The following is a 22,608-nucleotide window of genomic DNA, read 5'->3' as shown; positions in this document are numbered from 1 at the left end:
CAGCTGGGCCACATCTGCATGCACGTCTCTGTGTCCATCACATGCCAGCTTAGTTCCCTAGGTGCTTTCCATGTATTATCTCTTGTCTTCACTGTTATCCTTAAAGTTAGCTACTGTTTCCTTTGATTTACAAGTGCAGAAACTGAAGTTGAGGGAGATTAAGTAGCTTGCCTAAGAATACCCATGGAGCTAAAATGAGCTTTGAAGCACACAGATCACTCAGGAATCTTGTTACAATGCACATTCTGATCCAGTAGGTCCCGTGTGGGGCCTGAGAGTCTGCATTTCTAACAAGCTGTCCGGTGATGCCAGCATTGCTGGCATCTGAGGTCTCAGAGACTCTGAGGTCTCCTCCAACACTGAAATTCCATGCGTCTCGAACATGTAGGGACAGCTCCTCCATACAGAAGAATTCCAGTTGATAAATATAGAAGAAATTAAGGAAATAGAATGCCACCATTATAATACCCAGTGATAATTGTTTCAGGTAAGATCTGTGGTTAGATGCTAAAATTCGAAGGTAAAAGTTTAAGGAGAAACACGATATTTGCACGATATCAAAGTGTCTCCCCCCAAATATTTATTGACTACAAAGGGAAAAATAATGTTTACTGCAGACACTACGTTAACCAAGTGATCCAAGTTGATATCACTAGTAATGAGACATATCGACATCATGCACCTCCTATATGATGCCTGAGAAGGACACATCACTTCCGTGTATTCTCTTGCAAAACACACAACCTCAATCTAATCACGAGAAAATATTAGACAAACCCAAACTGAGGGCTATTCTACAAGATAAGTGACCAGAACTCTTGAAAAGTGTGAAAGTCAGGAAAGACGAGAAAAGATGGAAGAATGGTCACCGACTGGAGGAGACCAAGGAGACAGGACAAGTACAATTTGGGATCCTAGACTGGATCCTGGAATAGAAAAAGGACATAAAAATGTGCAAATAAAGTCTCTCGTTCATAGAATTGCACAACTACTTAGTTTTAACAAATGCATCATGGGAATGCATGATGTTAACATTAGGCCGTGCTTGGTGGCAGTTAAACCAGGATTCTCTGTTCTATTTTTGCAAGTTTTCTGTAAGTCTAAATTATTTAAAAATAAAAAGTAAAAAAAAAGGAAGAAAAAGAGTAAAAAAATCTATAAGTATATCCTTCAAAACTTCTTTCAGACATTTTTATATACAAAAGCACTCATACAATAGAGTTGTTTAGACTTTCTATATCACATTGCTTGTAAATAATGATGATTTTGCTCTTAATTTTCTATTATTTATATCTCTTCTCCTATCCCCAGCCCAAAGCTAGAACTCAGATCATTCGAAATCATTGTGATGGTCTTAGATATCCTTGCAGCATCGCTGACTGTGGAGGTTTTACAGTCAAAAATCATAACTAACATTTATTGTGTTTACTGCAAACCAGGCACTGAGCTAAATGCTTTAAATGCCTTCTCTAGTTATTCTGCCCAATAACCCTATTGTTATCACTAATTTACAGAAAAGGAAATATTTAGAGAAGTGAAATAGCTTGCTCAAGTTCACATAGTAGTAATCTGTGAAGCCAGGATTTCAACCGAGGTTATCTAGCTCCCAGACCTAAGCTTTGAGTTACATTATCCATAACACTGCTTAATAATATTAACAATTGATTTCGGATAGGTTTTTTTTTTTTTTTTTTTTAACATGGAAGGATACCATCACTGAAACAACGTTTGAAAGATGAGATCAGAATGACCAAGAAACCAGTATGTGTTTTATGGTCCTCAACCCAGTATAGGCAAAGCAGGGTGTCCTTAAGAAGATGGATTTTCCAGGAAACCCCTCAAATCCCAGGCCTGAGCCACTGCAGTTGGAGGGGCAGGGGCGGGCAGAGGTGATGAAGGACCTCAGTGTCTGACCGGCACCCCCGACCCTGGCAGCCTCATCCCTCAGCTTCACTTGGCGGCTGGCTTGCTGGGTGCAGTGGGCATGGGCTGCAGCTGGCTCTTACCTGGGCAGTGGAAGGACCCCGACTCCTGCTCACACAACAAATACAGATAAAAAGAAAAAGAAAAATGGGTTCATGTGCTCCTTCCTGACTTCCTCCAGGCACCCACAGCTCTGACTACAGAGATGTCCCTATGGTTCCAAGGAGAGGCTGGAGGAGTGAGTGGGGCTGAGGGACTGTTTGGGAACCAGGACTGCTCAGCTCATTGACAGAAGCCATCCAGTGCCCCTTTGACCTGTCCAGGCACAGGCAAGGAGCACGATGGCACTGGTGAGTTGGAGAACAGTCTCAAAGCTTTCTGTGTCTTGTCTGTGCAAAGGAGTAAAAAAATAGAAGCCTGTTTTATTTATTTATTTTTTTTGCAGGGAAAGATTGCCCCTGAGCTAACATCTATTGCCAGTCTTCCTCTCTCTCTGTCTTTTTTCCCCCTTCCCAAAGCCCTGGTACATGGTTGTATATTCTAGTTGTAGGTCCTTCTAGTTCTTCTGTGTGAGCCACCACCACAGTATGGCTACCAACAGACGAGTGGTGTGGTTCCACGATCAGGAATGGAACTCAGGCTGCCAAAGTGGAGCACACTGAACTTAACCACTAGGCCATCAGGGCTGGCTCCCCTTTCTTGTTTAAGTGTTTAAAACAATAAATCCAGAGTGGATCCTAGGACAGCTAGACAGGAAGAAAATTAGCAGCTGCAGTTAAGTACTTAAGAACTCTTAATTAGGAAAAGTAAATTATACCAATTTTGAGCTCTGATAAAAAGCAGAGTTCATTAGGAAGCTTTTTAAAAAATTACTTTTTAATAAAATTACAAAAGAAACACATGATAACAAAAGTCTAATACATGAAAAACTACCATATAAAGAAAAAATTATTCATTGTAATGCTTTCACATTTTGGGGCATTTTCCTTCAGCCTGAGGCTAGAATCTATGTCTTAGTCATCTTCATACTTCCAGAGTCTCTCTGGTGTCTGGGCCAGAGCAGGCCCTCAAGAGATGTTCACTGAATTGAGTGAATGAATTATGGGGTATCCTCCGTCATTCTTTCCTCTCCTCCCTTTCTTATTGGCCAATATTGATCAGTGGTTATTGCTTTTATCTTGGAAACTAATGAATAAAATTTATAATTAAAATGAATTTGCCACACATAATGAAATAAAAGTCATAGATGTTTCAGCAGTAACACAACTGTAATGTCAAGGAGATATATAAAGCTGTCTATTTCTATGTTCGTTTCAGTTAGTCTCAAAAAAGAGAAACTGACATTGTAGACCATTGTCAGTGAGTAAAGATATTAATGAGTACTAATTAATAGCGTCATGATTCCTTCTCGGAACCTTTTTGGGCAGCCCTTAATACTGTCCTCAAATATTTCTGGCTCACCATCTTCTGGATATGTGGTGGGATTATACTTCGCTGCCTCTTGAAGTTAGGTAAGCTCATGTGACTTGCATTGGCCAATGGAATATGAGTGGAAGTGATATGTGTTCCCTCTCAGTTGAGATTTATGAGGTCATTCACCACAGTCTCTTTCCACACAGAGGTGATTGGGAAAGTGTGTGTCAAGCTGAAGCTTCCACCAGTGTCTATTCCTGATAAACAGATCTTCCTACCAACTGAGATTTGACATGTAGTGTGATTCAGAAAAGAAATTTTTGTTGGATTAAGTCAATGAGTTTCAATGGTTTATTTGTAATTTAGTGTAATTTAGCCTTTCCTGCCAGACATACATTGATTCACAAACCTGGGCATTGTGCTAGGCATAGTGGAAAACAATACTAATAAAATATGCATCTTTAGTTCAAAGGAGTTTTCATTCAAATAGGAGAGGCAGTACACAAAGTACCATTCCACCCATAAGTATAATAAGTCAACATTTATAACATGCATTAAAAGTTGTGGGAGGTATTGCTTTAGGTACAGTGGCTTCAATTAAACGTCTTTAGTAAACCCCGGAGATCTCATAGTTGAAAATGAATTCTTTCCAGTAGCTTCTATCAAGCACTCAGAAGTTTTTTTATCAGCAGATTCATTCCTCTGGCTGTCTTATTTCAGACCAGAGTAAGAAAAAATTAAAATGTTTTCGTATTTGACATATAAATTTTCTCTGAGTAGACTATTAAAATAATAATTTTGACTCATACTGATATGAAACCATTGCTCTAATCTTAGGATAATAAATTACCATGTGAAATTAGGCAGTGACTTACTCTGTCACAGGGTTTGCTTTCATAAGGATAGAATTGATATGCTCTTGTCAAAATCAGATTCACTCACATCCACAGAAACGTAGAACACCAACTTTGGCCTTAGTCTGGTCTGGTCCTTGCTCCCCACTGATGAGATGTGAAGTCTAGCCTAGTGACTTCCGGTATCACAGCTTTAGTTTTCCTATCTGTACGGTGGAAACAATAAAGCTCTTACCTGTGAAGCTTCTGTGAGCATTGACGGAGGTAAGTCAGGAGGCACTTTGTGCATAGTACCTTATTCATAGGAGCCGCTCAAAAAACATCTACTAAACAGTACTAATTAGTATTGTTATTCATTCCAGTTTCTCTTTCAATAGACACACTGTTTCCCCAATTTTTTAAAGTTAAAAGGCAATAAATAAAGTTAAAAGGCAAAAAATAACCAGTATGGGTGATTATTATTCATAAACAATCAACAATTAAAGTATTGGGAAAACATACCAGTTTCCCAATTTTCTTTGAGAACCTTTTGTTTATGATCTTAAGGGAGTGCCTTAAATTTTTTTCTTACATATTTATTATAGAACTTTTAGAAACTAGAGACAAGTAAAAAGAATCAAGCAACAACAAAATATGGATAAGCAAAGAGAACAAAGAAACAAAAATTTACCCATTATCTCAAGATCTAGAAATAACTATTATTAATACTTTGGAATATATCCTGCAAGGATTTTTTTACGTATTTGTGGGAGTATATAAAAAATATGTATGATACACATTTTTAAATGACAAAGTGATCATGTTCTGCTCTTTAAAAATTTAGTATTCATGACCACCTTCGGTATGAATATTCATTCTGCACAATCCTTTTTCGTGGCCTCATGAGCTGCCTATCTTTCTCTGCCCCTCGAAATCCCTCTCTACGCTTTATACTCCTGTTCCCAGGGACTGCCTGGGGTGGACCACAGCAGGGGGCTCCCCTGCCCTCTGAGGTCAGCCAGTGGAGAGCACCAACAGAGGATCGGAGATGGGGAGGAAAGGGAGGTGGGGTATTTCTTCTATGGCTGCCTCCCTGTGGGGTCATTGGGGATTTTTTGAGTCGTCTCCCCACCCCAACCTGAGGTCACAGTTCCAGCCAGGCAATCATTCCCAGCCAGCTACATCTCTCTGCATGACCATTCCCTCCAGGGCTGATAATGCAGCCCCACTGTCACCAGCCTCAGATCCTGTACCCCACTGTGGTTTACTTACTTTTGTAATGGTCCCTTTTGTAAAATTCTTCAAACTACCAAATTTGAGTGTCCCAGCTAATTCCTCCCAGGACCCTGATTTATACACTAAGGGAGAGGTTCTTAAGCTGTAATGCACATCAGAATCACCTGGAATGTTTCTCAAAACACAGATTGCTGGGCATGACCCTCAGGAGTTCGTGACTCATTAGGTCTGGGGAGGGCCAGAGAATTTGCATTTAACATTCCCAGATGAAGCTGGAGCCGCCAGTCTATGCACCACACTTTGAGAACCATTGCGCTAAGCATTCCTCCATTGTGTGAATCTCACAGTTTGTAACCAACCATTTCTCCCTTATACAAGTAACTCCGACATTTATATCCTTTTAGCTAAATCTTTACACACAGACTTGTTGGTTTCCTTCAAAAAATTTCCTAAAAATAGAAAATGTTGAGTATATGTGTATGCAAATTTTCAAGGTTTTTGATCTTTATTGACAGTTTGCCATCCGAAAGTTTTTATAAATTTATAATTCTACCACCATATATGAAAGTCAGTATTTCATGTATCTTTGAAAATACAGGACACATTTTATCATATTAAAATCCTTGCCAATTGATAAATGGGAAAATGAAACTATTGTTTTACTCGGAGTTATTCTGAGAACTAGTGAGATTAAACAGATTTGCAAATACTTTGGTCCATCTGCACAGTGTTGATTTGTGGGTGGCATCTCCATGATCTTTGCCCATTTTCTGTGCATCTATAATTTAAGATACCCTTCATTTGTAGAGAGTACCAACCTTTGTTTTTTTATATGTTTTCAGTATTTCCGTCAGTTTATTGTTTGCCTTTGGTCTTTGTTTATGATTATTTTTCATACAAAGAATTTTTTTCTTTCTGTAGTGAGAGCTCTCCATCCTTCACTTATGGTGTCAGGTTTTAGCCTCCTGTTTAGAAAACCAGAATCCACCTTCGTCCCCAACAGGATGAACCATCCACCTGTGTTTTATGCTAATACTTCCATGGTTTTCTTTTTATATTTCAATATTTAGACTTTTTTTTGATAAGAGAGAGATACAGTGCTTTCCCTCCGAATGTCCTAGAACCATTTGTTGAATTATTCATCCACTCTCCAAGGTTTGGAAATGCCACCTTTATGAATTTGCAATGTCTTAAATGCATTAGGGTTTGTTTTAGAATTTCTTTCTGTCCCAGTGATCTGTTGACCCCATCTCAGAACTACACGGTGAATCATTGACATTTAAAACACTTTTAATGCATCTCGTTAATTTCCTTTTTCTCCCCAAAATTTCTTTAGCAATTATAATGGCTTACTATTTCCAAATAAGGTGTTATTTTGTCTAGTTCCCTCAGAAAGGCCAATAAAATTGTGACAAATTTCACCTCAAAGACAAGCTTTTTTTCCCACAAGGTTCAGCCCTTCAATTCTTCCACCCTCGGTTCTGTCCCTTTTTTCGTTTGATTTCATTTGGGTTTTGTTTGTTTACCTTGTTCAATTTATTTACCTTATTTAATTTTTGTAACTTATCTTTCCTTCATTTCTATAGCTTATTTCTTCTTCTGAGTCACCCGTTGTCTTGAGAGGATGTGGCTCCAGGTGTGTGTCCCCTGGGCCCTGAGGGAGGCAGGGCTGGAGGGGCGCAGGGCAGCGGTCTCTCTTGCCAGGTCCAGGTGGGGCTGCATGTCATGACTGACTGGGAATGAAGAGTGAGAAAAGAATTTGGCATAGTGTCATTTTTCCACAGGGCCCCTTTTGCAGTTGCTCATTGGTTTTATGATATTATTTTTTGAGATTACTTTGGGTTTTTTTTTCTTTTAATGCTATCAATACAATTATTTTCTCATGATTCTGTTGAATGACATTCCTATCAATAATGTTTTAGACTTGGCCTGAGAATGAGAATTGTTGATGGAGCGAAGGTAGGCTAGACATGGTCAGGTGTGTTGAGGGCCCACGTGGGGGCGTGGAGAAGAGTTAGCACATGCTTTTCCCTGGACTTCTCTCTGGTTCCCTCTGCCCAGCCAGGCACGCCCTATTAAAATCAACCCCTTCACCCCAGACACACCCTTCCCCACTTTCCTGGTTCACATTTTCTTCTATTGCACTTGTCATCACCTGACACACTGTATATTTTCTTATTTATTTCGTTTATTGGCCATGTCATCCGCTACTTAATTTGTTTTCTGTGTCCCCTGCTGGAATAGAAGCTGCAGGAGGCTTGGGTGTTCTGCTTATTTCCTTCTCTGTGTATCCTCGGCATCTATAACACTCTTTTGCACCTATTAGGTGGGCTCACAAATATTTGACTAAGTGAATGAAGACCTGGACCCCCTTTCCCCCTAGAGGTGCCCTGCAACGTCTGAACACACACACACCCACCCACCCACCCACCCACACACACATGCACAATTCCTCAGGCTGAGACTTAATCAGCTTGCAGAACTCAACTAATGGGTCACATCTTCCAGAAAGCTCTCTGTGTTAGTCCCCTCCTCCAGGCTGGCTTCCCCTCCTCAGATATCCTGTAGTAAGCATGTGAGCAACACTGTGGCACACCTGTCTGCTCACTTCTGTCTCATCCTCCAGACCGTGGCCTGGCCCTCAGAGCAGACTAGCTCCTGCGTCTCCAGATCCTTGTGTATCACAGCGCTTGACTCATAGCACAGGCCTGGTCAGCGTCTGTTAAATACACTAGTGCAAGAGTTCTGTACAGTTCTTCAGTCAGAACTGGAACCACGAGACACTCAACACAGGGAGTGTATTTTATCTTGCTCTGGCTGCGAAAGATATATCAAATAAAGCTTTCAGGTAAGGCAGGCTGGGGAGGTAGGAAACTCCCCATTCCTTAAGGTATTCAAGCAGAGGCTGAGTAACAACTGTCAGTGGGGCTTGTGGAGGTGATTACTGCATCATTATCTTGGAGGGTGAACTAAATGACTTCTGAGGTCCCTGTGTCACTAAGATTCAGTGATTCTGTTATTCCTGGCCAATTAAGCTTATGTCTTCAATTTTTCCTTTCATTTTTCTCCTAGCCTTCATTCCCTTTATTCCCCTCTCTACAAAGTTGGTTTGTCGTGTCACTCGTGTGCGTTTGTGTCCTCTAAATTCTGCCTGCAGCTACGATCCATCTCCTGTTAATTCCTTGAGAAATGTGGGTGCTTTTCATCTGCTTGCTCCTTTCACAGCCCATTTGTCTTTATTGAATATGCAAATGTGATGGAAGCATCTGTCACTGGCTCTGTGATCTCTCTTTTTCCATAAATGATGGAAGGAGAAAAATGATTTCATGTTATTAAACACCATAAACAACTCGATGTCCGTTTCAGTGAACATCAAGATTTATCGATCAGTACGTTTACCTGCCTGCCTACTGAATCACTCTTCGTTTTACAAAACAAATTAAAATTAAAGAAAGAACTACAAAATAAATGCAAGATAATTTTTAAAACTTACTTATCAGTGTATTAGTTTCCTAGAGCCGCCAGAACAAATTACTATGAACGTGATGGCTTGAAATGATAGAAATTTATTCTCTCAAGGTGCTGGAGGCCGAGTCTGAAATCAAGGTGTGGCAGGACCGCGCTCCTTCCAAAGGCTCCAAGAGAGAATCTGTTCCCTGCCTTTCGAGCTTCTGGTGGCTGCATCCATTCAATCTCTGTCTCCGTGGTCACACTGCCTCCTCCTTTTCTGTGTGTCTCTTATAAAGACACTTTTGTCATTGGATTTAGAGCCCACCCGGATAATCCAGGATGATCTTCTCATCTCAAGATCCTTGACTTAATTACATGTGCACCCTTTTTCCAATTAAGGTCACATTCACAGTCCCCATAGATTAGGATGTGGACATAATTTTTGGCGGCCCCCATTCGTGAGACTATAGGTGTTAAGCCGGGAGAGCTAGTAGGGAGAAAGGGAAACTGAGTAAGATCTCACGTGGAGATCCTGGGAGTGTCCCTTTATACTGAGTTAGTGGTCCTACAGACAAAGATCCCATAGTCCTATGACATATAATAATAGAAGCTATGATTTATGATGCACTTGTTTCATGCCAGGCATTGTTCTAACTTTATAAGCATCATCTCAGCTAATTTTCTCAACAAGTCTATGTGGAGGTAACTATTAATATTGTCGTTTTATAGATGAAGAAAATGAGTCTCAGAGAAGTTAAGATACTTGCCTGTGGTCACACGAGCAGTGGTGAAAGAGTCGCTTACATTTGTTAAAGCCCACAGCCTGTGTTGGGAACCAGGACTGCTGGGCTCATTAACAGAAGCAGTCCAGCGCCCTTGTGACCTGCCCAGGCACAGGCAAGGAGCACGATGGCACTGGAGAGTTGGAGGAACAGTCTCAAAGCCTTCTGTGTCCTGTCTATGCAAAGAGCTCCCAGTGAAAAACAAAACAAAACAAAAAAACAGCCAGGTTTCCAGAACAGTTGCTCTCCACTGATTGGTTATTGAAGAAAAGAATTCAAACAACATCGGATTTATCATTAGTTTAGGATAGCAAGTACATTTCATCTTGGAGAAGATCAGAAACCACCCCTGGAAAGCAGATCATGGTTGATAGCTCACACGTGCGCGCACACACACACCACGTGGGCACTGACAGGAGTGCCGTTTGCAGCCGCCTCCCTTGTTCTGTGTGGAGAGCAGTGCTATGAAGGGTGGGGAGCTGGGGCCAGACTCTGCTTCTCTGCATTCCTAACCCACCATGACCATGACCAAGCTCCCTGACCTTCCATGTGAAGATCCAAGCTAATTCGCGGACCACCTGCCCGTCACCCAGGGAGCCGGCCATGGGTCACCCACTGACCACTGGACCCCTGCATGCTCCAGGTTTTCTTTCCCACCAGCCAGAAACCAGGGTCTCTTGGATATGACCTCTGGGTGCCCCAGCTCTCATCAACTGAGTCCCCCTAAATGGCTTCTCATTGGATTCTTCTCCTCCCTGCTTGCTGTTTGCTGCCCACAACCCTCACATCTTGAGTTTAAACCCTGAGAGAAGGTGGAGATGTTTGGATGGATGGAGGGGTTGGACAACCAGAAAGGTGAGGATACTGCAGGTGAGGCAAACACTGACTACTGCCGTGGAGAAGGAAATCATTGTCCTGTTCCTGGAAGAGCAAGGACTTCAGTGTAGCTAGAATCGGAGTCTAAGAGAAGAAAACCAAGGACAGAAATCTGGGCCTTGGTGGCCAGCTGAGGGCACCCACTGTGCTCTAGGGCCCAGGGCGCACAGGTGATCTCAGGCCAGGAGAAGCGACAGGGCAGACAATGGAGAGAGTGGCTGAGGCCCAGGCTCAAGGGAGGCCGGCCCAGGCCGGGAGTGAGGAGCAGTGGGCGCGGGTATCTCATCCACGTGGGCAGGAGAGAGGGCGGCTGCCTGGGGAAGGGCAGCGCCATTGCCATTCATTATTTTTCGTTGATTTGTACGGTTTACTTCTGCCTCAATTACTTTCGAAAAGAATTACAGCAGCTAATAAAATGTATGTGAACGCCAAACCGCGGACACACGTTTGTGAACAGTCACCGAGGACCTGAGCGAGGGGGCCACGGCCTCCCGGGGGGCGCCACCTCGGTGTCCCCAAGCCGGTCCCCTGTGCCGCATGGCTGCAACCTCCTTCCCTGCAGAGCATCCACCTCCCCGCTGTGCTGGCGCCGTGGGGTGGGGTCGCCGTCGGGTGGGGTCACTGGCCTCCCCTAGATGTGGAGGAGGAGGAGAAAGGAGAGCCGGAGCATCGGGCTCAGGCCTCCAGGAGTGACGAGGAGCAGTTGTGGGCGGGGGCAGAGGCACGGGGTGGGGGCAGAGTCGTCTTTGGAGAATTAGAGGAGATGCCAAGTGTGCAACAGCGCTCACCTCCTGCACTGTTTAGAAAACTGTCGTGCAGTCCGCAGGTCATCACAGTAAGAACGCATTTATCAGGGAGTGTCTTAGGGGTCCTGGTTGAGGGCAGAAGGACGAGTCAGTTCCTCCCCCTCTGTGAGACAGGTAATACACTTGTGTTGGGTATTTTTTGACTGCTTGCCTGCTCCAGAACCTTTCCACTTTTTCAGAAATTCCTAAATTAATCTGGCTTGAAGTTCAGTTTTAATGTTGAGGGCTTCTCAGTTCCTAAATAATGAAGATAATGAAATGATGAAAATGGAGGATTTTAATTTTTATTGGCATTTTTTACTGTGTTTTAAGTGTGACTACAGTGCATCGCTGAACTGTTTGTGATGTTTATTCTGTTTCTCTTTGCCTTTTCCTACGTTTTCAAATACTCGTGTGTCCACAGTTGGAGATTTCCAAAACACGTTGGGAGCCACTTACATGAAACTTCTAATTTCAGTGCACTATGTATGAATTATATGTTAGAGAGTGTGTATATATATATATCCCATGAGGTTAGAAAACAGTGTCAAAGAAACTGGGCTTCCGAGGGAGGTGTGTGTGTGAATGAATAAAGCATCTTCTGACAGCCAGCCTTCTTTCACTCAACACAGGTTATTAATAACGACTCAATAAGTTATCCATAAAGGTGTAAGACGTTTATTCTGTGGAGTTTAGATTGCTTTGAGAACATTAGAGTGTTTTTTTATTTTTGCTCTTGTGCATTTGAAAAGGACATGGCTATCCTATATAGAGATTTTTGCATTTCTTTGGGGCTTTTCATCCCTAGACAGGCATTGTGAACCCAGTCGAATCATTTAACTTATTTTTGGTAATGGTTTCCCTAACAGTCAGTCGTGCCAGCAGTTAGAAAACATACTCTGAGCTTTATATTCAGACAAATAAAGTTAGAGGATCTGTGCATCAGTCAACTATGTCAGAGGGAAGAAGCCATGCCAGAAGCCACTGGCATGTGTTAAGGTTTTTGGGTCCCCAAGGGAGACCTCCCTTCTAACTCCTTGCCCATTCATTCATTTATGCATTCAGTTATTCAACCAATGTTTATGAGCACCCACGTGGGTCAAGCACAGTCGAGTCAGTGGGCCGCAAAGAAGAATGGGATGCTGTCAAAGGCCCTACAGTCTGGTGAAGGAGATTGACAAGCAATCAGATGACTTTAACATAGTTAGCGTTAAGCTAGAAGCTGCCCAGGATATAAGGTCATCTAGTTCTAGAAGAAACCCCTAATCCAACTGCAAGGCAGAGATGGGGAGGGAACGCAGCCTGGAGAAGCTGACCCCTGAGCCAAATCTTTTGATATTGTTGATATTTTTAGAAAGGATGGTGGTTAGTTACCTTAAAAGGAAAGCTTCTCTTTGCCAAAAAATGCCAGTAACTGTTAATTTCACTTTATCGATTATATATTACCTTTCAGATTACATTTTATAGATTATTATATTTAGATGATTATTTACTTAAGAGAAAGCATTCTAGGAATCTTTGCCCATTAGAGAGTAAGAAGGAATTAAAGTGAATGAGCTTTATCATTCTTGTCATCGAGTGGGGGGATTCATTTGAATTCTTGATCTTAGATAAGAGTGGGAGTTACCAGGTGCCTGGCTGGCCTGTGGGGCCAAGAAAGGTGGTGCAGGCACAGGGCATGTCCCGCCAAGAGTGATGACAGGAGCACCTGCAGATCTCAGAGGTGGCCTGATAGGAAGTCCCCATTGATTTGCACTTCATCCCAGAGGTTGTAGGCAGCCACTGAAAGATGCCAGGCAGGCAAGAGGCGTTTCAGAGCAAGATGTTTGAGAAAAAACCCATGTGATTACGTTCTGGTAATGCTGTAACAAATTACCACAAATTTGGTGGCTGAAAACAACAGGAATTTATTCCCTCACAGTTCTGGAGGCCAGAAGCCTCATATCAAGGTGTGGGTTGGGCCATGCTCCCACCGAAGGCTCTAGGGGAGAATTCTTCCTTATTGTCTTCTAGCTCCTGGTGGCTGCAGGCGTTCGTTGGTTTATGGCAGCATCTCTCCAGTCTCTGCCTCTGTCTTCAGGTGGCCTTCTTCCTTTTATAAAGCCTCTCTTCTTTGATGAGGACACTAGTCATTGGATTTGGAACCCAACCTAAACACAGATTGGTTTCATCTCAAGAGCCTTAGTCAGTTCATCTGCAAAGACCTAATTTCCAAATGAGGTTACATTCTGAGGTTCCAGGTACATGTGAATTTGGGGGGATGCTAGTCAACCCACTACAGATGGGGAGAGGTTGGAAGAGATTCAGATGATCAGATTCTAGAAGTACCTGGGAAGATACTATGGTGAGGCACCTACAAGGAGAGGGAATGAGTACATGGGTAGGGCAGGGTGGCAGGCAGCTTTCAGAAAATGTGTGTTTAGAGAGAATGAGGGAGGAAAGGGTAAAAAGAAAGATGAGGGGTTATGAAGCCAAACCTCAATCATCACAAAACTTTCTGCACATCGAGCTGTTTTCTATCATTTAAGTCCTAGCTCAGATGCCACTCTCTCTTCTGTACTAATAGCTAATAACATTTATTTGTCCTTTACTTTATGGCTAGCAATGTGCTAGGAGTGTTGCTGGCATTATCTCATTTTATTCTTAAACAGTCTTCAGAAACAGGTACTATTATGATCACCCCCCAACCCCCACCCCATTTTAAAGGTGAAAAAACTGGATCTTGGAGAGCTTAAGTGACTTGCTAGTAAAGAAATATTAGAGCTCGGATTTGAACCAGACAACCGCACTACAAAGCCAGCACTCCTGCAGACTCAGATCCCCCACCGCCACCCCCACCAGTAAAGTTATTCCTCCTTCTTTTGAAGATAGACCCTGTGGTCTATACTTCTCTTTTGGCCTTTGTGTGCACATCTTGAAGGCAGGACCTGGACCTGTTTCACTTTTGCATGGAGTCCCCCAGTATCTTGCACCTTGCATTTCACGAAGATCATAGTCATGAGTGTTCATTGAAGAAAGGAATATTAATTCAAACCACCATTGTATGTCCAGCCTATGAGAGAAATACACAAGGCAACATACAAAATTAAGCTGTATGTTGTGTGCTAGGGTAGAGGTGAACATAATGACCTTGGGATGCTCTTAGGAGGGGCACTTAGTTGAGGCTGAGGGGGAGGGTAGAGGGTGGGTTCAGAGAAGCCCAGGTTCCTGGGCTGAGGCCTGAGCTGCATCTGAGGGTGTGGGTAGGAGTGGCCAGAGGAAGGTAAGAGGGAGAGAGCAAGGTCTGTTTGGAGCCCTGCATGTGGCTCACAGTGCGACTGGAGAAGAGGAGAGAGGAGGGTAGTGGCCAGAGATAACCTTGGGCAGGTAGGCAGTGGCAAAGCTATCAGAATCTTCTCTGTTGTGCTGAGGAGCTTGACCTTTATCCAGAGGAAACAAGTGAAAGATTGGAAAGAGTTGAAGAGTCAACGAATCAAACTCACGTTTTGGATGGAGCTCTCAGGCAGCACTGCAAAGATGGGTTGGGGGGTTGGGACTGGAGGCAGGAGGGTCACTGAGAGGCAGCTGTGTATCTAGGAGGAGAGTGTGGACAATGGGCAGCAAGGTGTAGAGAGGAGGCAAGAAGTGGTATTAGTTAGAAGATACGATCCAAAAAACTTGGTGGCAGATGTAGGAATGGGGAAAGGGAGGAGTCAAGAATGACTTCTAATGTGGGCCTCAGGCGAGCAGCTTTTGGCGAGAGGGAAGTTGATGATTTGGTTTGAGACTTGGTGAGTCTGCAACTCCAGGTGCAGGATGCAGATGCGTGAGGGGTGGCTGGGTTTTTAGGTCCTGTATCCTGGGCCCCATGCATTGCAGGAGGTGTTTGAATAGTAGGAGGCTTCCATTCTGAAAGAATGAATTTTAGAGTTGGCGGGAGCTTCAGAAATCACTGAGCTGGGAAGACCTTCTTAAATAAAACAAAAAAAGCAATACCTGTAAGGGAAACACTTGGCAAATTTGACTTATCAATATTGAAAGCTTCTGTTTGAAGGAGGATAACAGAGAAATAAAAATGAAGAGGTGGAGCTGGGAGAAACTGCCTGCAACACACATGCATTTAATTGTCAAAGCATTTATATACTAGTCAGTAGGGATAAGGGACACTTTCGTTCACTGTTACAAATGAGCAAAGGAAACAAATGAACAGGCAATTCTCAGAGGAAATAAACATATGAAAAGATACTCAGTTTCACCTGTAATTAACAATATGCAACTTAAACAATGCAGGGTATCATTTTACTCCCACCAGATTGGTGAAATGACAGTTTAAGGAGGGCAGGGAATCTGTCTTTGTTTATTCTAGAAAAATACAGATCAGACTGAGAATAAAATGACATGATTACTTCTGAGGGCAAAGGGGTGGTTGCTAGGGCAACTTTACTTTTATCTGCAATGTTTAAATTGTTTGACTAGGAGAATGTGTTCATGCGTTACTTGTATATTTAAAATTAATAGAGAAAGAAATCATCACCTCCTCCTCATTTTACATTATTGAGTAATTGCAAGGAATCCTGACATGTGTTACTCATTGTTACTTTCACAGAGGGAAGAAAGACTCGTATTACCAATTCTGTTATCTTTCTACCACGTTTTAATAAGTGAGATGGGATCAGGAAGTAAAGGAAACACCAGTCTAGAGGGAAAATATAGAGTCTAGAGCAGGGTTTCTCAAAAGGAGCCCTGTGATTTGGGGCTGGGTCTTCCCTGTTGTTGGGGACCATCCTGGGTAATGTAGGATGTTCCACAGCATCCCTGGCCTCTACCCACCTCCCGAACTGGGACAGTGTCTCCTGACATTGACACATTTCCCCTGGGAGACACACTCTGCCCTCCACTGAGTCCCACTGCTCTAGGCAAAGCCTAGAAAAAGAACTTAAGCATCTCAACTCAGCCCAGTTACCCTTTACAAGAGAAAAAGTAATAGACTTCAGTATATGCTAGTACTTTGCTGTTCCCTAAAATAACCACTATTATAAATTCCTTGACAACATGATATTTTATTGCTTTTTCTTATTTTTGTATCTTAGATACACTCTCCACACCCAGGTAGGGGCAACTCTCTACCTGGGAAGGCTGGTGGATTTTGACCATTGAGGGTAGCTCAGAGCCATACAAGTACAGAGAGGACGTGGCTGTTTTGTCTGTTGAACACCATCAGAGCCCCTGGATGGAAGATCATTCCAGGGGATGCACTTGGCTTCCAGTCATAGATGCATTAGGGCTCTTGGTTGTAACAGAAACCCACTCAGACTAGCTTAAACCAAAAGAAGGGTCACCCGCGATGATTACAGCATGTGAGAAGGCCCTGAAGGGAGAAGGCACAGCGGAGATCAGAGTGCTGGAAACAAAGTCGGAGTAGAGTAAGAGCGCATTAAAGGGCCTTGCCAGTGTTAGAGAATGTGCATTGTTTGTCCAGAGAGGAAGAGCGGGAGTTCAGTCAGGATCATCCCCACCTGGAGGCTAGGTTGGGGAACAAGAGTGGGGTGGGAAGAATCTATTGAGTGATGCCAGCAGCCAGTGAGAGATGAAAGTGGCCCAGCTGACCATGTTGCCAGTGAGTGTAGGGCAAGTACCTGGATCCCGAGGAAATCAGACAGTGGGTTCTGTGGGAGATAGGGCGGGAGCAGTGCATGTGTGGTGCAAGTGTTCTTTTGCACACAGTGAGGAAAGGAGAATATTCCTGCAAGCGCTTAGGCAGCTAGGGGAACGTTAATGAAAACCACATCTGTTAACTTAGAGAAAGTGGTACCATTATGGCTTGCTATGTGTTCTCGCCTACTTACGAAAGGCTGACAGGTGGCACACTGTGGTGGGCTAGATGGGCGAGCGCAAGCATGGAAAACCCAAGTATTTTGTATTTGATTCTTCCTTTACTCAATTTTAATTTAAAAAAATGTTTTTTAGCAAATGAACATAAGTGAGTTTATAAAAAGTAACATGTCTGCCTTTCTTGTATGGAATGAAGATTTTGAGTCTACAATGAAGGAGTTCCAGAACTATTCTGAGTGATGGGAAATGTAATTCCACTAAGTGTAGAGCTGCTTCAAGTCACTAGCCAAACACACACATACACTCACACACACGTTCAAGTTCTGGTGTGTTGTTTTTAAAAAATCTCATTTTTCAAGTCGTATTTCCTATTGTGTGAGTCTGCTATTTCTATAGGTCTTACTCAAAGTTTGAGTGAACGTTTAAAAGCATAGGCATCCTGCTTTCAGTGAACCCACAGTGTGCTGGCCAGGTCCCATGGATAGGACGCGTATGAGCTCCGTGCAGATAATCTAGTGGGAGAAGACAACCTCATAAAAAATAATTCAGTGCAATGGACTAAGATGTATGAGAAACAATGCAAGGAAAAAGGAAAGAGTTTCCACAGCCTCGAAAAATCTACAGTCCTTGAGATTTTGAAGAATTGCTGTGAACGATAAGCTATCAGACTGGAAAGTGTTTACTGTAGAATCTTCCTGGAAGGGTTGGGCTTTCTTATTCCCTCTCCCGTTGTCAGCTGCCTTACGGGAATCTTTTTCAGGAAGATGGCACTTGCAGATAATAAAAGTAAAATGCTTTTTCGGTATTTCATCTGACAGCTTTTGAGATTAGTTTCATGTTACTTCTGTGCTGTGATCGTTAAGTTCTGATGAATTGAATATTTAAGCAGATACAGGATTTTTACAGCCTGAGTGTTATTTATGTCCGTTATGAGTGAAAAACAAAAACTACTCTACAACTCTTAGTATTTTCACCATTGGGCTTTAGAGATTTCTAGGGCATTTTTTCATAAATCCTTTCATATATACCTGTGTTTGACATCAAACACACATATACACACAGAGTCAAATTATACTTATGGACTAATTAAACTATTATAGGTACTCGAATGTAATGTGTTACTTAACGCTCAATGTCACTTTTATAAACATGCTTTGGGTTTGAGGAAAACAAATAGTCAAAAGTGACATGAGATGCTTAGGACTCAGCCCTTCCTACCCTGGTCCACTCCCCAAGAACTCAGAATCCTCTTAATTGGCACAGATCCCTGTAGGGAACCCACGTGACAGTTAGATGTCTGCCCTCATTATAACAGGCTCAAAGGAATAGATGGTGGCGGGAAATACTTTTGTTTTCTCAGTTGCATTATCACCAGTCCTTGGACACAGCGTGAAGAGGCTCTGAGGAAAGCCATGCGTGTGATGAAAGGGAAGCTTTTGAACTCAGGATGGAACAGATGCACAGGAGGGACACAGACACCTAGCCCGTTTCGTCTCTACCTGGGTTGTAGGTTTACCTTCGTCAAATCTCTAGCTGTGCCTTTGAGCACACACTGTTTTGGGTTCCTAACCCCGATCCCCTCCACGGCGGTGGTCTTCACACTGTATCCACAGGAGCCTCAGGCTCAGGGGAAGAGTTCAGAGCTCCTACCTCTTACAACCAAAGGGGCCCTGAGTCTCTATTTTATGTATTTTGGTCTTCTGTAAAATTTAATCTGAAACTAGGGTTCTCCAGGGAAAAAAATAAACAAAGACAGCAAACTTCAGCTTTCAGATGTAAATGACCATCATGAGAATGTTCCAGTCATACCTGGGCCGCCTGGGAACAGTTCTCAGGTCTGTGGCAAGTGCGGCTGGGAGTGGAGGCGCCTTATCTAGTGAAGAAAGCAATAAATCTGGGGACTCATGGAAAAGACGCCATTCTTCTTATTCCCAGGGGCGGGGGCGTGCTGGGCAGAGGCAGGGGATGGTTAAGTTCTAGGATTACACAAATACCGTCTCCTCTTAGCCCTGCAAGAAGGAAACACTAAAGGAGAGCCAGAGGAAAGTTAAAGGGGCACTTTGCGTGGCTGGGCAGGGCAGAAAGGTTTTTACTCTCTGTTTTCTGGAAAGGAAGGACTGGTTTACTTGGGAACAGTCAAATGTAAAGTTTCAATATGGGTTGTTTCTCCCTTGGAACTCAGGGACCGTATGTTGCCCTCCAGAGGATGTCCGCTTCCAACCACGTGTTAAGAAAACAATGTGATTAAATAAAGTTACCCAGGGAGTGGATGACTGACAGTATATCCCCCACCGCCTAGATGCCTGTTATTTTAAGTGAATCCTGATGAGTGGAATTCCAGGCAAGATTGGGAAGATGGCATAAATATCCTACCGCATGAGGAAGGGGTTTGTACCCGAATACCTGATGAAGCCCCAGTAGCTGAGGCATCATCCTTGCCTCTTTATGAGGAAGCTGGAACCTGATCAATTGGGATTTCCCGGGTCATGGGTAGATGGTCTCAGAGCAGTCCCTGCTCCCACCCAACTCCCCAAATGCTCTTTCTTTCTTCGCTTCTGCACCTGTCCTGTTCCTCCCTCCAAACTATGTCTTTGTTCAGCTTCCTGTTCATGTGACTCAGAGATGACCCCAGTTCCTTCTCTGCTTCTTCAGTCTTCTCCCAGTGTCGGCCTGGACCTATAAATAACTCTCCAGCCCAGCCTTGGACCAGGGTCTTTGCTGCTTAGGAGCTGGAATGAGCTGAGAGGAACTCCCAGCCACTACTTCACACCCTCCCCAAGTGCCTGTTTCTTCCGTTTGCTCTGAGTCTTCAGACCTTTTTTTGCTCACAAAACGAGATTGTCAGCTCACAATAACAAAAACACCTCTAGATAATTTTGTTTCCTTATTGCAGGATACACAGAGGTTTTATTTCAACCAACTCTTTTCCACATGGGGAATGCCGTCAAAAGGCCTCTTGTGTGCTGTCCATGGATAGTAAGCAAAGGAGAATGACTTGAAATAGTTGAGATTTGCTCTGCCCTGAAAGCGACTCAAATGGAATACACTAAATTCCTGTGATCATCTCATTTTGTTCTATTTAAAATTTTTATTATATAATATTTGATAAAAATAAACGTTATATGTAAGTGAAGAGGCATATTAATAAAATGAACACATCTCACAACTTAAGAATTAAAACAGCTGAAGGTCCTTCCGTGCGTCCCCATCCTAGCCTCCTATCTCCTGATATCATTTCCCAATATTTTATGATGAAAATTTTCAAACATACAGGAAGATTCAGAGAATTTTATTGTGAACATTCACATTATTTTTAAGGTAAAAATTTCTCCCTGAATGTTGGAGACTGAGTTTCAGTAACATAGTACTCTAGCGATGCTGGTTGATTCTTAGTGAAGTGGGTAGAGATTTCTCTCACCATGCAGATTGTGAATTTTCAGATGAAAGGATCTTTATAAGCAACAAATCACTGCCAAAAAGTAACTGATTTGAAGACCAGCAGAGTGAATCTACTAATATTTGCTAGACCTTTTCCGTGGATGTAAGATGAAGTATTTTAGGAAAAGATGAAGCCTTTTATGTAACAAAGAAATCATGAGGGCACTGGGGTGACATTTTACTCAACCTCCTTTCCACAAACTGCTCACTTTGATAAATGCAGACCTTTCCTGGGTGGTTTTTTATATTCTAGTCACTTCTTCCTTCTCACAGCATACGTTTCTTTAACACTCTCTCAGTTCTGCTCCCTTTTCAATACCTAATTATGTCTCAAGTTTAATTTTTCCTTGCCCACCGGAGCACATTTCTTCTTAATGTTCACAGTGGCTAATGGCCTGTTCACATTTGAGTAAGCTTTTAGATAATTCTTCTCAGGGAGCCACATGGTATTTTCCTCAGCATAATGTTAAATATGGGCAATTGCTGATAAACGATGGTGGACCTTTTGTACCCCTGGATTCAATTCTAGAGTCCACTACTTTGGGCAAAATGCTTTGTTGGGGGGACTGTGAAAGAGGTGTCCAATGTCTGTTTTTGCTATGCCATATTTTTTCAGAAAGAAGAAAGATACAGGCTACAGCCAGAAGAACTATTCAATGGAGCTGTAGTGAGGGGCTGTGAAGCAGTTGTAATTTTGTATTTTGGGGCCATTTTTCAGTACCTGTCTGTGATGCTCTGGAATAGGGATTCTTCTGCTGGGGACTGGGTTCCCCTAGGTGAGAGTTTCTGGAAGTTTACCTAGAGGCCACCTGCAGTGCCTGTTAATAGCCAGATTCCTGGGCCTCACCCATAGATGTCTTAGATTACTATTTTGGGGGCTGGAGACCGAAAATTTGCATTTCAAACCAGCTCTTCTGGCTGTTCTTCACTGTACATTAAAGTTTAAGAACCACTTCTCTAGAGTGTCAACTTAAAAAGCAAATTTGCGAATTATTTTTCCCTTAAAGTGAGTTTTTTCAGGAATAGCCAAAGAATTGCAATTCAGGATGTGCATGCTATGGTGGACCATAGACAAATCCAGAGAGACGAAGGAAGGGGCTTTCATTTATAGAGCACAAGGGGGAGTGGGAAGGGGCTGTTCTGAATGAAAGTCCACTGGAGGAAAGTAATAATTCAGGGTGGCAATGGCTTCTTGTTGGCTTAGCTGTGGTGTTTCTCCTTGGCTGGGCTGCTGCTGTGCAGGGAGAGAAATCTCTCTTCTGGAGCAAAGTCGTTGTACTTCCTGTTGGAGATGTAAGCCGGTATCTCTTCCAGTTGGGAGTAATTGGCAATGTATGATAGGGTGTGAGAGCTCCCCCTACAGGCTTTCCCAACTCCAATTTAGTTGAGATTTCCCTTATTCATTTCACATTTCCCCTTTTGATCAAGATCTTTCTCAGAAAGCATCGCTGATCAAGAGTCAGGTTCTCTGTGTATGACGGTTTTGTCCCTCAGTTCCAGGAAGAACCTTTCCTGTTTGTTGTGTCCCACATTGGAGAGAAAGTGCATAGTGGTTGGAGACCATTTAGGCCTCATTTGAGTAACAAGAAAGGTTGGTAGGGAGAACACAGGCATTTCCCATCTAAAGTCTATATTTTGATGAGGTTGTGGGCGTTGGAGATTATCCTGAAGTGCTGAGCCAGCATCACATTATTGGGCATGTCATTTTTACAGCAATTTGACAAGCAATGAGTACAGAACTTCACAGGTATATAAAGTAAGATTAAGAACAATACTATAAACTCGGTTTGCAGGATGGTTCTAAACTAGGAGCCCAAACCTGAAGGTAATCAGTTGAACAAATCAAAAGACAGTGGGTTGTTAGGTGAAATTTGTTGTACCCAGTGTACTTGCTCTCTACTCTTATGTAATTGGATTTCTACCTCCCCAGAGGCATTTATCCATGTGCAACAGGAGGTGGTGGCCACTGCACAGACCTCCTTGCTCAGCCAGTAGGTAATCAAGGGCTATACAATTATCCAGAACTACCTTGGCCAATGAGTTAAATGATTGTTGCTGAAC

The 22,608-nt window shown here is 42.9% G+C and overlaps 1 protein-coding gene and 1 pseudogene across 1 annotated transcript in view; both read left to right on the top strand.

Annotated features, from left to right (window-relative positions):
• The window catches only part of HECW1 (HECT, C2 and WW domain containing E3 ubiquitin protein ligase 1), a 392,878-nt gene that overhangs the window by 35,799 nt on the left and 334,471 nt on the right, over positions 1 to 22,608 (top strand). The window lies entirely within an intron of this gene.
• Positions 1 to 22,608, top strand: part of LOC106831250 (actin, cytoplasmic 1-like) — a 40,028-nt pseudogene that overhangs the window by 10,602 nt on the left and 6,818 nt on the right.

Source organism: Equus asinus, chromosome 1 (assembly GCF_041296235.1).
Source record: "Equus asinus isolate D_3611 breed Donkey chromosome 1, EquAss-T2T_v2, whole genome shotgun sequence".
NCBI lineage: Eukaryota > Metazoa > Chordata > Mammalia > Perissodactyla > Equidae > Equus > Equus asinus.
The sequence above is the reverse complement of the archived record's forward strand: the minus strand, read 5'-3'. Positions and strand labels throughout refer to the sequence as shown.